At 41.2% G+C, this 16,564-nt stretch overlaps 1 protein-coding gene and 1 long non-coding RNA gene across 8 annotated transcripts in view; both read right to left on the bottom strand.

Moving 5' to 3' along the window:
* LOC141584387 (uncharacterized) overlaps positions 1-6,984 on the bottom strand; it is a 68,067-nt gene extending 61,083 nt beyond the window's left edge. The window contains exon 1 of the long non-coding RNA XR_012517420.1: positions 1,011-6,984. This is a non-coding gene — a long non-coding RNA (uncharacterized LOC141584387). The remainder of the gene's footprint in view (positions 1-1,010) is intronic.
* FARS2 (phenylalanyl-tRNA synthetase 2, mitochondrial) overlaps positions 1-16,564 on the bottom strand; it is a 529,294-nt gene that overhangs the window by 320,048 nt on the left and 192,682 nt on the right. The window lies entirely within an intron of this gene.

The following is a 16,564-nucleotide window of genomic DNA, read 5'->3' as shown; positions in this document are numbered from 1 at the left end:
ACCTTCTCCCCTCCCCGTCCCTCCCCCCCGCCCCTCTCCCCTCCCCGTCCCTCCGCCCCCGCCCCTCTCCCCTCCCCGTCCCTCCCCCCCCTTCTTTCTTTCTTTCTCTCTTTCTCTCCATGGAGGCCAATGTTTTTCTTTCTCTCTCTCTCTTTCTTTCTTTCTTTTCTTTCCTCTACAAGAGATACTTTTCTCTGGATTGTGGTTTGAAAATTTTCGGGTATCATAAAAAGATAAGGACTGCTGCTCCGCGGCTGGTTTCACAGTTACAGGAAGATGCTGCATGTGGTCCCGGTACTGTAATAGCTTATAAATGAAAGAGGAAAATAGATATCTAATAGGTTGAGGAAAAACTGAATACCACTAAGGAATGTTCTCATCCCTGGCAATGAAGTAAAGGTAAACAGAGTGAAACAGAGAAGGGGAAAAGTGACGAAGCAAGCTTGTAGGTTCGGCAAGGCCTGACTCGGGCAGCAGCTCTTTCTCCCCCAACATATCCCCATTAGTGAGGGAGACCTGGGATAAACTAGAAGACAGCCCAAGATTCCCACTGACTCCACCCAGACTGCCTGATGGACTTGGAAGACACTGGCCTGAGGGCCAGTCAAGGTCAGGACTGTCCATTGTGAGAGTGTGAGGCCTGCATATATGGTGGAACCAGCTGCTGACCAAGCCAGCTGCTCTGCTGAGTCACAGTCGGTTCCTCAACCTCAGCCGAGTGGCAACATAAGAAACTATTTCTGTCTGTCCCTAATGTAATGCTGGCCCCTTAACAGGGGCTAACTCTCCTTCGCATTTCTAGGAAACAACACACAGCAGGTGCTCAATAAAAGCTGCTTAGAAATGAATAAACTGGCTAATAAAATAATAAGATGGAGAAGTGCAACCAAATGTATATACTTAAGGTCAGAGATTGAATTGTGGTCCACTGCACAATACCTGCCATGAATCCCTGACACTAGAACAACCCCTTATGAAATCTCCTGTGCCTGAAGTTACGACTACATTACCTTAGCAAAGACTTTTCCATTCCTTCGCTTTAACAAGGTCTTCCCCAATTGGTTATTAGTAGGGGAAGGGAAGAGAAGAAATCCATAATGTAAACTAAAAGAAAAATGAAAGAAATGTAGAGTTGAAACATGTTGTTAAGGGACTCAACTATGTAGAATCCACAAAGCAGTTTTCATACACAGAGCAACAGAAAAATGGCATGTGCTGTGTGCCTTAATCCCACTTTTTTTTTTTTTAAAGAAAACAAATCTGCTCATAATGCTGTTGATGTATTTATGCCACAGGCATAAGAAATGAAATCTGTAGATTTCATTTGTCTTAGGAAAAATTTTCAATTATCTACAGATAATTTGTATTATTAAAGTCTTAATACACCTATTATTGTTGAAAATTTTTTTCCTATGATAGTTTCACTACAAGCATAACATAATCATGTTCTTTCTCTTCCTTACAAAGACAAAGCCACAAAGCAAGTGTCCTAAACTCGAGAAAGGAATTTCACTGTTAGTTTTTTACAGATGACAAGAAAGTTGGCCCACACAATGGAGGAAAGTAGACTCACACCAAGGTACACAATGTGACGTTTCAGAACCCACAAGGACAAAGAAAATATTCCTAAAAAGTCCTGAAAATCCATAAAACCTTCTAGAACTAATAAATGACTTTAGCAAGGTCACAGGATAAAAGATCATCATACGAAAATCAATCATATTTGTATGTACGAGGAATAAACAATCTGAAAATGAAATTTAAAAAGCAATCCCATTCCCAGTATCATTAAGAAGAATAAAATACTCACGAATAAATTTTATTCAATAAGTGCAAGACTTGTACTCTGAAAACTACAAAACACTGCTGAGAGGAAATAAAGATGATCAAGTGAGAGGCCCAGGGTCCGGCCCCCAGCTTTCATAAATAGTGACTGGAACACAGCTCATTGACCACACTACTTTCTCACCACAACAGCAGAGTTGAGTAGCTGTGTCTGAGACTGCAGGGCTTATGAAAATAATTCTTCACTACTTAGGCCTTTCAGAACAAAGTTTGCAAAGCTCTGATATAAATACAAATTCCATGCTAACTTAATACTATTGAGATGGCAATTTTCCTCTAAATGATCTACAGATCTGATGCAATTTGTATCAAAATTCCAATAGACTTTTTTTGTGTATGAGACTGACAAAATTGGTATTCTAATACAAAGGAAGTAGAATAGCTAAAATAATTTTGAAAAAAAGAACAGTTTGAGAACTTAACACTATCCAATATTACATATATTCTGAAGCTTCAATAATCAAGATTGCATGGTACTATATACAGATTTTCAACAAAGGTACCAAGACAATTCAATGGGGAAGGGCTAATTTTCTCAACAAAATGGTTCTAAACAAATGGATATACACACTCAAAAAGATGAATCTGGAACCTTTCCTCATATCACACACAATATTTAAATCAAAATGGAAAATATATCACAATGCAGGAGGTAAAATAGTAAATTTCTAGAAGAAAATAGATGGGAGAATCTATGTGACTTGGATTAGTCAAATAGTTCTTAGGTATAACACAAAAATCATAATCAATTTAAAAAACTGATGAATTAGATTTTTTAAAATTTCAAAAGATATCACTAAGAAAATTAAAAGACAAGCCACAGACTAGGAGAAAATATAAGCAATCATACATATAATAAAGATCTTATATCTAGAACATATAAAAAACTCTTACAACTGAATAAGACCAAAATCCAATTAAAAATGGGCACTATTTTTGAATAGGCATTTCATCAGAAAATATATACAAATGGCTACTAAGCATATGAAAAGATGCTTAACATCTTTTATTCATGAGGAAAATGTAAAGTATAACTAACAGGATACATACTCACTGGGACACCTATTTTCAAGAAGTCAGATAATACAAAATGTTGGTGAAGATGTAGAGAAACTAGAACCCTCACGTATTGCTCATGTACAGTCCCTTTAGAAAAAGTTCGGCAGTTTATAAAAAGTCAATCATAAGCTTACCAAACAACCCAGCAATTCTACTCCTGGGTGCCCACCCCAAAGAAATGAAATCATATGCCACATAAAGACCTGTATGTGACTGTTCATAGCAGCTTTATTCATTACAGACAAAAACTGTAAAGGATCTAAATGCCCGCTGACTGGTAAATGGATAAATAAAATGTGTACAATACTATTCAACAATAGTAAAGAACTAACTACTGAGACATGCTAATAGGATGAACCACAAAACACTGCACTGAGCGAAAAAAGCCACATGCCAAAGACTACATATTGTATGATTCCATTTACCTAAAATGTCAAGAAAAGACAAATCTATAGAGACAGAAAGTAGAACAGTGGATTGTGCCACTGCACTCCTGTCTGTGCAACAGCAGTGAGACCCTGTCTCAAAAGAAAGGAAGTAGAGCAGGTGGCTGCCTGGGGCTGGGAGAGAGTAATGATTGGCTACATATGGACATGAGGAAAGTTTATGAGGTTGATTGTGGTGGTGGCTAGAAAACTCTATAAATTTACTAAATAATCCTTGAATAATTACCTACATTTTTCCTCAATAAGCTGTTAAAAAAAATTTAAGTCCCAGGGAGAAAAAATGGCTACAAATAAATGATCAGAAATTCAAATGTCTGAGCCAGGCGTGGTGGTTCACACTTGTAATTCCTGCACTGTGGGAGGCCAAGGTGGGTGGATCACCCAAGCTCAGGTGTTCAAGACCAGCCTGGGCAATGTAGTGAAACCCTGTGTCTACTAAAAATACAAAAAATTAGCCAGGCGTGGTGGTGTATGCCGGTAGTCCCAGCTACTCGAGAGGCTTGAGGTGGGAGGACCGCTTAAGCCTGGAAGGCGAAGGTTCAAGTGAGCTGAGATCATGCCACTGCATTCCAACTTGAGTGAAAGAGTGAGATTTTGACTCGAAAAAAAAGACAAGACATTAAAATATCTGCAGTCCATCAAAACAGGACCATAAACACACACACACACACACACACACACACACACACACACACACACACGCAGCACTGGGGTGGTATGCACATTGGGGAACAGCACTCAGCATTCACTTTCACTCCCGTCTGCCTTTCTGTACTACAGAACTTAGAAAGCTGAACACCACATTTCCTGGCCTTCCTGACAACTGAGTTCCTTGAGTAGATTAGGTTTCTACAATTAGATGTACTCAAGTAAGACTTGAGAAGTGAAAGTGGAGGCCATTGTTTTGTGGCATGGCTCTTTCTCCTGGTCAGCATGTGAAGGACTACTAGATTGTTCTGTAAGTACTCCAGTGGTCAGTCACCAGCTTCATGGGTATCAAGAGGCAGTAGCTGCAACGTAAGGTTCTGATCCTTGGACTGCAGCTACAGCAAAATGTTCTTGAAGTGAACAGTCACAGAGGCGGCCTCCTGACTCCCTCGCATCCTAATGTGGCAGATAAAGCAACACCCCTGGCAGGCCAGGGCAGCTGTGTGGTTCTGGGGCATGGCTGGAAACCTGGTCTCAAGGCCACTCCTCCTGCCCCTCCAATAATTTAGAAAGCATCTAATCTCTGTTTTAAGTCTCTTTCTGTTTAAAATAGCTAGTGTGGTTTCTGGCCCTCCAAATGAACCCCTGAAAAATATAATACACAGGAAGACACAGGAAGCAGCATACCTATATGATAAAAGAACAGTCTGCCTAGCCAGGGGCAGGTCAGAGGCTCAGGGACACACATCTCCAAAAGATCAAACAAAAAGAGCAGTGTATTGAGAGTCAGTTCAGGCAATTTGCAGAGAGTGTGCATTTGCATTACTGAAAAACATATAGAAAACTAAGTAGATAAAAAAAGACTGAAGAAAAAGTTATGTGAAAAAGAAAAGGTAATCACAGTTTACTAAATATTTTACCTGTGGATAGCATCAGTCAAAATAACCTAATGCAGAGTACCAATCTATCCCAACACATGCCCTAAGTGCAGAGAAGTTAGAAGAATGAAAAAGCGCCCTTTGGTTTGGTTTGGCATTAGGGTAGAAGACATGGCTAAGTCCTCATATTTCATGTTGCATTGTCAAAGGAGAATACTTAAAACCGGAAATAAATCAAGAAGCAGCAATATGAACATGTTACTTGGAGATAGAATGATTCCAACTCAGATGTCAAAGAGTTGAAACGCAGCCTCTAGGGAGGAAGACATAGGAAGGAGGAGGGGGTGGGGGAAGGGCAAAAAGGTATATGGGAGACTGCTGGAGCTTAGTACTAAACCCTGCAGAACTACTGGACTCCTTAAGCTAAAATGTGAATAAACTTTAATAGAAAGAAGTCTTTTTAAAAAAAAGAGTTAAAAAAAAAAAAGAAAGAAAGAAAAGGCAGTGACATGGATTCTCTATATCATTCTAAAGCCACAGTGCTGTGGTCAAAATGACGTCCCTCCAGCTCTGTGCACGCCAACGTGGGCAGCAGGCAACCGAAGCGCATTCCACTGCTGTCCACAAAGGTGGCTGGGTCACTGTGAGCCACGAGCACAAAAGAGGAAAGGAAAGAAGTTCCCGTAAAAGTGAAGCCAGAGCAACAAAAGAAATCACGTCAAAAAGACATCCCAGTATATTAGGGTCAAAGAAAAAATCATAAATTGCTTTTTAGAGATAAAAGATGTGAAAAAAAGTTTGAAGCAACCACTAATAACTATCTCTGTCCAAAAGAGTTGTGAAAATACCGACATTTTGAGCTAAAGGTTAATTAGATTGCCTAAATTCAAATTTGTTTCTGATGCATCCAAGAGTTTCTGTTTCTAGAAATATATTAAACTATTTTGTTTTTCTTGGAAGTAATGCAGGTCCAAGAAACAGATCATTAGACTGCTCTCAAGAGGAATCATATTTTCCTCCATGCCACCCACATGGACCAGTGTCAGCTGTTCTGTTGAGCATTATGGGTGATAAGACAATGCTAAAGTTTTACAAAGCAACACATGAAGTGGAAACAAATCAATTTCCTCAGATTAATGTATTTCATGCTTTAATTTTAATGTAATGCTACTGAGGGAACAAAAGAATAAAAACTACTACCACCATCCTTGTTAAAATGTATCTTCAGAGTAGAATGGCACCATTTATACAAGCATGGATGGCCCTCCTCACCATAACAGACAAATTTGCACTTGCCTGAGCAAAATTCTTCCTGCAATCAAATTGCTACCAGCATGTTTGTGAGCACTATAAATCTGCCCATGTTGATTCTTGAAATGAAAAATATCAAGGGAAATAAATAATCCTTTACTCCCTGCCTTTCTTAGGAATAAGAAACAGACATTTTGATGAGGTAGAAGAAACAATAAACATGTCCTTATTTAGCAGATCTTTCCATTCAGGAGTGTTTCTTACCTGTCACATACAGATCTGTCATACAAATTATGACAGATCTTCTACAAATTATGACAGAAGTCTTCTGCTTGGAAGTGCCTGTTTCAGTATTATCCACCCATATGAGGGGTGATATATAATTGCTCAGGGCTGATGGGTCTGATCTCTATGTAAGAAACAAGATCCTGATTTTATGCTCTTAATAATTCACTATTATTAGCAGTTATGGGGGAGGTGGATCTGAGTAACCTCCTGTTCTTCCCATTTGTGAATTCATGTTTGACTACATAGGCCCTTGTTCTGGCTGCCAAAGAGGCTGGAGAGCACTCCCCTTTTAGGGCTCCAGTGCTCCTCAGCCCCAGCAGGAAGACCAGCTTTGCCAACCCAGGCTTCTTGTATCCCTCGCCCTGGGAGGGCCTCAGGCGTTTCAGACACAGGTACAGCCACCTCTTTCCCAAACCCCTTTCCTGCCAAGCCAGGGCGGCATTTCCATGCATGGGCAGTCTTTGCTGTAAATTATTACACAGGATTAAACCTAGACAGACCTGAGGAGCAGAAGGCAGAGTCAGGACAAACTAGAGCCAAGGGGAAGGGAGCCAAAGGGACTCGGCCATAGGAGCAGACGCACAAGCTGCGTCCTGGAGCTGATCAAGTCCTTCGCAGGAGAGGGCTGGGCAGAGGAACCACGACAGCCATGCGGAAGCCACACAAAAGCAATCCAATGTCTCATTTCCACCCTCAATCATGGCCTCCACTGATGCCAAAGTAAACCCATTCAGCTTCAGGAGGCTTTCCAGCAAACAAAGCATAATTTGTATGACAGATCTGTATGTGACAGGTAAGAAACACTCCTGAATGGAAAGATCTGGAAGCTTTCTAACATTACAATGTTCTTTTACTGCTGAATTTCTCTCTGGATGTTTAGCCTTGGTTGATACATCAGCTTGTGAGTTATTTTTCTGACTCAGTTTCCCCAGAGAGAAATAGAAATAAAAAACATATGTTTATTTCCATCTCTCCAATTCAACTATCCAGGAATTAAATTCTGTTTATTTCAGGCTATTAAATATTCATGGAGTCCAGGAACCAGGTGCTTCAGGAGATTAAAAAATAAATAAAATACAGGCCCTGCTATCAGAGAGCTGAGACCTAGAAAGTTTTTAAAATATTCTCAAATAACCATGCCAAAAGGTAAAATGCGGTAAATATCACAGGAGATTATGATAACAGTCTGCTCAACAAACAATTTCAGTGGATCTGGTATGTGCCAGGCATTGTGATAGGCAGGGAAAACAAGATCAAAAAAGTCGGTCAGCACTTCCCCCAAGCTGTGAGTGGTGCAGCAAGGACTGAGAGATTCAGGGAGGAAGAAACAACCTCTCATCTTAGTAGCGGAGAATTGGGTTAAGAGGGTGTCAGCAGGCTCTGATGGCACTGCCATTCAATACACATGCCCCCTGACAATAGGGGTGGGAGGGGGGGTGGTGGGGGATGCTGGCAGGTGGAGATAGTGAGTCAGCTTCTGAACTGTGAACACAGACACACGGCCTGAACTTGACAGCGTGCACCCCATGTGCTGCAGACACTGCGCTGCCAGCTTGCCCACTGACTTGGATGTGTGTAGGGGAAAGGGAGGAGGGTGGCTCGGGGACTCGCTGGAAAAGCAAGTGTTCATACTTTTGTCTTGCAGACAGTAGAGGATCATGCACATTTGAAATGTCACAACTGGAAGCTAAATCCATCAGCAGGGTAGACCTTTACCAAGGCAAGGTAAATGGACTACCCTCGGTCTCCCTTTCTCTGCTGTTGTTCTGGTAGCTGAACAGGGCTAAAGACCGGAATGATGAATACCCTTCTCTCCTTTGGGGGGCCATGAGCAGAGCCATTCTCACCAGCCAAGGTTAGATGGAGCCTTACTTTTCAATCCTGCCTGCTAGTGACCCTGACCATCTCTCTCTCTCTCTCTCTCTCTCTCTCTCTCTCTCTCTCTCTCTCTCTCTCTCTTTCTGAGACAGAGTCTTGCTCTGTCACCCAGGTTGGAGCACAATGGCATCATCTCAGCTCACTGCAACCTCCACCTCCTGGGTTCAAGAGATTCTCCTGCCTCAGCCTCCTGAGTAACTGGGATTACAGGAGCATGCCACAATGCCCAGCTAATTTTTTGTTTTTAGTAGAGACAAGATTTCACCATGTTGGCCACACTGGTCTCGAACTCCTGACCTTGTGATCTGCCCACCTCAGCTTCCCAAAGTGCTGAGATTACAGGTGTGAGCCATTGCACCCGGCCGAACCTGCCCATCTCTTTACTCAACATATTCTTCAGCCACAGCCTTTAATCACACAGAACCTTTAATAAACTGGGACGAAATAGTAATCCCTTAAATGCTGCACGAATGCAAGCTGAACGAGGACAAAAACATTGCTTTGTTTGCATTTTGCTGTATCTCAAGCACCTGAGAAAGTATCTGGCACACAGTAGGCATACAATAAATATTTGGAGGTTTTTTTTTGTTCGTTTGTTTGTTTTTCTTTTTGTTTTTTTTTCTGAAATAGGGTCTTGCTCTGTCACTCAGGCTGGAATGCAGTGGTGCAATCACAGCCCAATGCAGCCTCAAGCTCCGAACTCAAGCAATCCTCCTGCCTCAGCCATCCAAGTAGCTGGGCTACAGATGCATGCTACCATGTCTGATTAATTTTTGTAGAGATGCGGGTTTCACCATGTTGACCTGGCTGATCACATAATTCACCTGCTTTGGCCTCCCAAAGTGCTGGGATCACAGGCATAAGCCTTGTTTGATAAGTGAAAAAAATGAAACTTGATGCATGCAGGGAGTATAAACTGAGATAATAAATAATCTTAAACACCATTTCTAATAGCTTCCTTTTATAGATGAGAAACTAAGGCTCAGAAATGACGAAAGATTCCTCTAGGGCAGTCATCCAGGTGGTAATCAGTTAGTTACAAAACTATGGTCCAGGCCTCCCAATGCTCAGTATAAAGCTCTTTCTAGTATCCTACATTACCTCTGCTTTTTGCATTTTCAATGACCTATAATTAAGAGCAATGAAATTAGAAAGCAGCAGTTTATAGATCTCCAAAGATTTTTATTCTAAAGATGTTTAGAATCTCTATGACATAGAATATTAAGGTAATAAAAACAAATTAGAAGTAGGATGGGGGAAATGAGCTGATTTCAGGTCAATGAAATGAAAGTAACACTCTCTCTGTGCATTTACAATGCTGCTGCTTAGAATTTCTGAGATTACCTCTATTACTCTGCTTTGAAATTGCTCAGTAAACTACAGCAGACATTACTTCACTAACACTCTCGCAATCTGGCCTTCCCTGCTGGTTCCCTGGAGACTAACACATACCCAAGCTTCAGAAATTTTCCCTTGGCAATAAAAGTGTATATATTTTGAAAGGCAATAAATAGAGGCTCGTGTCATCTTTGGAGGGGCTTTTTGGAATCTTCGGCAAAGATTTAAAAGTCGAAAAGCTGCTTGGTAACCATCTGCAAGGTAAGAAACAAATAACAAATAAGCAATAACCAAGACAGTTTTGAATGGAAACTGGAAAGGAAAATCTCCTCACAATGACATGAAAAACAAGTATACGTGACTACCAGCTCTGTGCCAGGTATTGTGCTAGATGCTGGGGGTCAGTAGTCAATGACCAACAAGGTCCCCATCCTCATGGCACTTGCAGTCTTGGGAAGGGGAAGCTAGAATCGGTGGCATTAGATAAAGACATAATCACATTGGTTTATTACAGTTGTGATGCGTGCTATGAAGGCGATATACAGGTGCTGCTGGAGTGAGCCACGGGGTCATCAGATGTGCCTGGGCAGTCCCAGCATAGGAAGGGAGAACCAAAAGGCCTGCTCAGCAGGAATGATGGTGAAGGCAGGTCTACATGGCAACAGAGCTGGTCAGAGGAGAGAAGAGCAGGCACTGCCTCCAAGGGCTCATTTGCTACGGATTTGGACCTTTAACCTCGGAGCAAAGAGAATGCAAAGATTATACAGAGATTATTGGGACTGTGAGTTGACTGTTAAAAGGTTATTCCTTAAAAAACAAGACCAGGCATGGTGGCTCATGGCTATAATCCCAGCACTTTGGGAGGCCGAGGCGGGTGGATCATGAGGTCAGGCGATCCAGACCATCCTGGCTAACACGGTCAAACTCTGTCTCTACTAAAAATACAAAAATTAGCTGGGTGTGATGGCATGTGCCTATAACCCCAGCTACTTGGGAGGCTGAGGCAGAATTGCTTGAACCCAGGAGGTGGAGGTGGAGGTTACAGTGAGCTGAGATCGTGCCTCCATACTGCAGCCTGGGCAACAGAGTGAGACTCCATCTCAATCAATCAATCAATCAATCAATCACTTTGGGAGTCTGAGGTAGGCAGATCACGAGGTCAGAAGATCAGGACCATCCTGGACAACATGGTGAAACCCCATCTCTAGTAAAAATAGAAAAAAAATTAGCTGGGCATGGTGGTGCACGCCTTAGTCCCAACTTGGGAGGCTGAGGCAGGATAACTGCTTGAACCCAGGAGGCGGAGACTGCAGTGAGCCGAAATCTCACCACTGCACTACAGCCTGGGCAACAATGTGAGATGCCATCTCAAAAAAAAAAATAAAAAATAACAAATAAAAATAAATAGATAAATGTGTTGACATTTTTCAGAACAGTACAGAAGTTTGAAATAAGCAAATGTAAATTAGTACATAAGGATTATTTGAGAGTTTAGCATTCATGAGTGACAGCAGAAATGCATGTCCATGGGTCTAAAAACAAAATGGAGAGAGTTATTTAGTATCCCCAAATGGCACTGATAAAACTATTACACATACGGCTTTGGGGGAAAAAAAAGCCAGAAACATGATGTTTCTGAAGATTGTACTAAAATTCAAGATTTGTTGAAACAATCAACTTAATTTAGTATATAAGCTAAATAATAATAATAATAATATTGATGCTATTATTAAAAGTAAAAAGCATCCCTCCTTGCCAAACCTCCCTCGGCTCCTCCAGCCCACACTGGTCTTGTCATCTTTTGAAATCACAGACCCCACCTGACATCTAAGCTGGTACACAGTCAGGCATGGCTTCGTGGGCTCTCCTGTATGGTTTCTCATTATTCAGCTCTTGCATTTAACATACTTTCTATGTGTTTATGCCTAGACTACCCCCTGGCACTGTGAGCTCCTTCAAAAATTCCTACATACCTTAGTACCATCTGGGGCACCTGGCAACCTGCCACACACACAGGAGCTGTAAGTATTGACTCACCAATAGAAAAATTGGTGTAAAAAAGAAAAAATAGGGTTTTGGAAATAATTTACAGATTTGGATTCTAGAGATCTTTCACAATTAACTTCATCATATGTTAAACAGAGCAAATCAAATCCTATTACGCTAGTAAGAAGAGACTAAGGCATGTCAGAAAGCTCATTTTGAAATTCAATTGTTTGGAACACACTCTGCCTTATAGATGAGGGGGAATTTTTTCTCAGCTTTCTTTGTCAAGAATATTGCGCTTTCTCTGAAAAAGAATGAGCATGTTTTTATCTTGCAGACACTGTAGATAGTATTAATTAATTATGTTTCCCTCCTTCCTTTTACCACTAGGCAGCTGAAATCCAAATCTATGTCATTTTGCTGCAACTGAGAGAAATGTATATTTCTTGGTTGTAAACTTCTCCCAGATTTGTTATTTTCGTATTTGTATTTTCCCTTTACCGTTTGCTCCTCGGTTTTTGTTTCCTCCAGATATATCTATAACTACAGATGTCAATATCTCATAGCCTTTTAGAGCTGTGTTGCAGTTATATTTGTAAATAAATTGAATAATTAAGCAAAGGATGCTTTAGTGCTCTGCAATTTACTATGCTGTGCAACCTTTGGTAGTAGAGTTTTTCAAACCAAGGCAATTAATCCTCAGTTAAGCTGATTCTCAAACAGACCAACATTGAATGGTTTCCACTCCTATCCCGTACCCCAACTTTCGTCCACCACACACCCTGAGAAACATTAGTGACATGATTAACAGAGCTTCAGGTGTCTGTCTTTAACTTTCCCACTTCCCTTAGCCCTTCATAGCATCCATTTTATCTGCTGATCACTGGGTCCTGTCAGTTCTACTTGCCTAGGTCTACAGAATCTTTTTCCCACCTTGAATTTCTACTGCTACAGCCGTAATGCAAACACTCAATGTTTCTCTCCGAGGTACGACACTCCTGCTCAGTCTCACTGCCTCCCATCTCTGCTCCATCCAATCTATCTTCCAGTCCAGAGTGAAGGTTTTGTGCCAAAATGCATTCAGCCATCCAAACATCCTATAAATATCTACTAAGTACCCACTAAAAGTTAGGTGTGCATGAAGCCCTGGTGACAAAGAAATAAAGAAACGTGGCCTCTTCCCTTCAACAGCTAGTGAACAGTGCGAAGGGAGAGCAATAAACAAACCATGGCAGGATTTGAAAAACGAGCATGAGGACTGCCTAGGGTCTCTTTGGGAAACGCTAGCAGAGTGTGCACTGCACATTCGAGAGCTCCTCGGAAAATGGAGTATCTGCAGGCAAGAGCAGGAGAGAAAACCAGGAGGCAGGCAAAGGCCAGGGCAGGAAGGCCCCGATAGGCCATGTGGACCTCACCACATGATTTCTGTTTAGAGACTTGCAATGGGGCCCCATTCCGAACCCTAAAGCACGGCTCTGGGCCTCCTGGTGTAGCCCCCAAGCTATCTTTCTGATCCATTCTCAACTTCTAGTACTGTGCTATACCCACCTGCAACTCACTCCTCAAAGACTCAAAGTAAATTCATGCTCCTGGCCTGACTCAAATCATTCCCTTAGGCCACTATGCACCCCAAGCCATCTCCTCCACTTCTCGGTCTGCTGAAACCAACTTAGGGTTTCTTCAGTATAATACTGCAGCCAGTAACCAACAGGAATTAAGCATGGCTCTATCTTCAAGGAGGTTAGACTCTTGTGTAAGAAAAGGATAAGGTGAGTAACTATCGGGTAACTATAAAAGACATAATGATGATACGTGACAGGTGTTTCCACAAAATAATCCCTTCATTGCAATAACAATACAGTGGGACATGAGTTGTTGGACCTTTCAAGAAATGTTTCAAGAATAAAACAGCCTTTAAACTGATCCTTGCCAGTTAAATAGGGTCCAACCAATCACAACAGACACTAATACCAGCTGATTGTTACCCTTTCCATCTCTTGCTGTACCTCATTAACAACAGAATCTCAAAAAATGCCTGTTGAATAGTCCATATATATAAACATAATAAATTCCAAAAGAAAATATTAATTATGTGGAGTATTATCCTTAATGTTACTTCTCTTAATTCTAAGAAAAATCTGGAGAGGATTTTATATTAGCCCTATGCCACTGAGACTGATGTCCCCAATGCCCCTGTAACCTCAGACATGGGTTACCTGGGGACCGTAGTGATAAAAAGTCTCCACTGGCCATTTCTCCATTGATTATGGAAATGAGCAGTGAGCCCTAAATCCCCAATTCTTACAGCAGTTCAAGAACCATCACCCTGACGTACTTGAGAATTAAATACTAAGCAGAACATGTTTCCTGGAGACAGGAATAATTGAATTTTCATGAAACGTAATGCAATGTTTGTTCATTCTATGTAAACACATACAGATTGCGAGTAAGGCTAGATTAATTCCTTCAAAGCACACTAGATTTCCACAAACATAATGAAGCTGTCTGAGGTAATAAAGCCTTAGAAGTCAACATTTGAAGACTTTTTCATTCATTTCCCTATACCTGAAGTGGCAGGATAAAAATAAGATGAAAATATAGGACTTTTATATGTAAATTAATCCAAAAGTAACTTTTCCGGAAAATATACAAAAAGTTCACAATGAAAGCAAACTATGTGTGCATACATAGGAATGAGCAGTAGCCTGGAATTTACAGTACCTCCAATTGCATCTAAAATACTAGATTCCTGCCAGTGAAGCAGGACTTTTCCCAAATCTTCATGAAAGGAAGCTGAGGCAAATGAAGCAGAAAATGAGGGGAAGACCCTGAATACCTTCATGGAGAATCACTGAAGATTTTCCTGACAGGCACAGCAATAATGAGAGAGGTAGCTTAAGGCTATGTATCTGGTGATTTCACATAGGGCAGATTGGATAAGGGAGACCCTGGAGGCAAAGAGACCCCTAAGAAGAGGCTCTCAGAGAAGCCCCTGTGTGCTTCTCTCTCACCTTCACCTTTGAACAGGCTGTTCCTCGTGCCTGGACTAAGAGGCAGCATGCTGCATCCTGCACGCCAAGTCTGGCTCCCTAACCCTCTGGTTTTTGCATGGCCTATAAGCTAAGAATGAAATTTACTTTTTTAAATGGTTGAAAAACATCAAAAGAAGAATACTACTTCTATGAGGCAAGGAAACGAGAGGAAATTTTCAGTATCCATAAATAAGGAGTTACTGGAACCCGGCCACACTTCACCGATGGCCACCGTGACCCTCACATTACAACGGCACTGGAGTGCTGGAGCAGGAGACCAAGTCCGGCCCAAACCCAAATGCCTACCACCTGGCCCCTTACCAAATGAGTTTGCCCCTGCAGCCCACATCACGCTCCTCCTTCCCCACTCCTTGTCATCACGAACCTTTACTCATTCTTCACATCTCAGAGTAGGAGGCCTTTTTGAAAACTTCCCCAAGTCCCACTAGATGCCACCTCCTACGATTCCCACAGTGCAATGTACGGCCCTCCTCACAGCAGGTGTCAGTATATACTGACATTGACATTTACCTGATCTTATTTCCTGCCTGGCTGTGAGCTGCAGGAGGGCAGAGGCCATCTGTAGCCTCACAGAGGTGAACCTTGAACAACAGAGGTTGGAACTGCACAGGTCCACTTCTACATGGATTGTTTTCAACCAAATGTGGGTCAAAAATACAGTAGTTGCAGGATGCAAAACCCATGTATACAGGGGACCAACTTTTCATATGCGCAGGGTCCTCAGGGAACTGCAGGACTTGAGTATGTGCAGATTTTGGTATACTCAGGGGTCCTGGAATCAATTCCACATGTATACCAAGGGATGACCATATTTTCATCATTAATTGGTAGAGGCTGCGCATCTCTAATTTGAAAAACCTGAAATCTTAAATGATCTAAAATTCAAAATTTTTTGAGGGCCAACATGATGCTCAAAGGAAATCCTCACTGGAACATTTCTACGTTCGAATTTTCACATTAACAATGCTAAATCAGTAAGTATAATGCAAATATTACAAAATGCAAAAAAAAAAAAAAATCCAAAATCAAAAACATTTCTTGTCCCAAGCATTTAATATAAGAGATATGCAACCTGTACTACCAGGTATTTGGCAAATATTGAATGAATGAATGCATGAATGATGAATGAATTAATCAAATAAAGACCCGAATCACATGAGAACTCTCACCTTATGCCAATGAATTCTAGTGAATTTAATAGATAAAGGAACCCAGGAGAATGTTTATTTTTCTGAAACTTTATACTCTTTAGCCTTTCTCTTTTTTCTTTAGGATGATTTTCCTATAAATATATATAATATATATATATATGAAATCACATACATATATCATATATAAAATACATATGTGATTATATATATTTATATACATATATCTGTCTCCCAAGTTCAAGTGATTCTCCTAAATCAGCCTCCCAAGTAGCCGGGATTACAGGCACCCACCACTACACCCGGCTAATTTTTGTATTTTTAGTAAAGACAGGGTTTCACTAAGTTGGCCAGGCTGGTCCCAAACTCCTAGCCTCAAGTGATCTACCCACCTCGGCCTCCCAAAATGCTGGGATTATAGGTTGAGCCAAAGCACACAGTCAATTACTTTTAACTTCACTGATGAATTCAAAATCTCTTACAGAGTTCTCTCACACTCTCCGATCTTTCCTGTGCAACTATCTCCTAGATATTTCTAGCAAAATGTCTTATAGACATTTCAGGATTAAGAGGTCCAAAGCTTGGTTACAACCTACTTAGTTTCTCTGTCTCCATCTTGTGAAATGGCATCATGAGTCCCCATGTCTAACTTAGCACCATCCTCCATTTTGCTCACCACTTACCCCCATTCAATCCACAAATCAGATATGACTGCTTCACCCCAGGTCTACTTAATAGGCATGATG

Source organism: Saimiri boliviensis, chromosome 4 (assembly GCF_048565385.1).
Source record: "Saimiri boliviensis isolate mSaiBol1 chromosome 4, mSaiBol1.pri, whole genome shotgun sequence".
In the NCBI taxonomy this organism is placed as follows: domain Eukaryota; kingdom Metazoa; phylum Chordata; class Mammalia; order Primates; family Cebidae; genus Saimiri; species Saimiri boliviensis.
The sequence above is the reverse complement of the archived record's forward strand: the minus strand, read 5'-3'. Positions and strand labels throughout refer to the sequence as shown.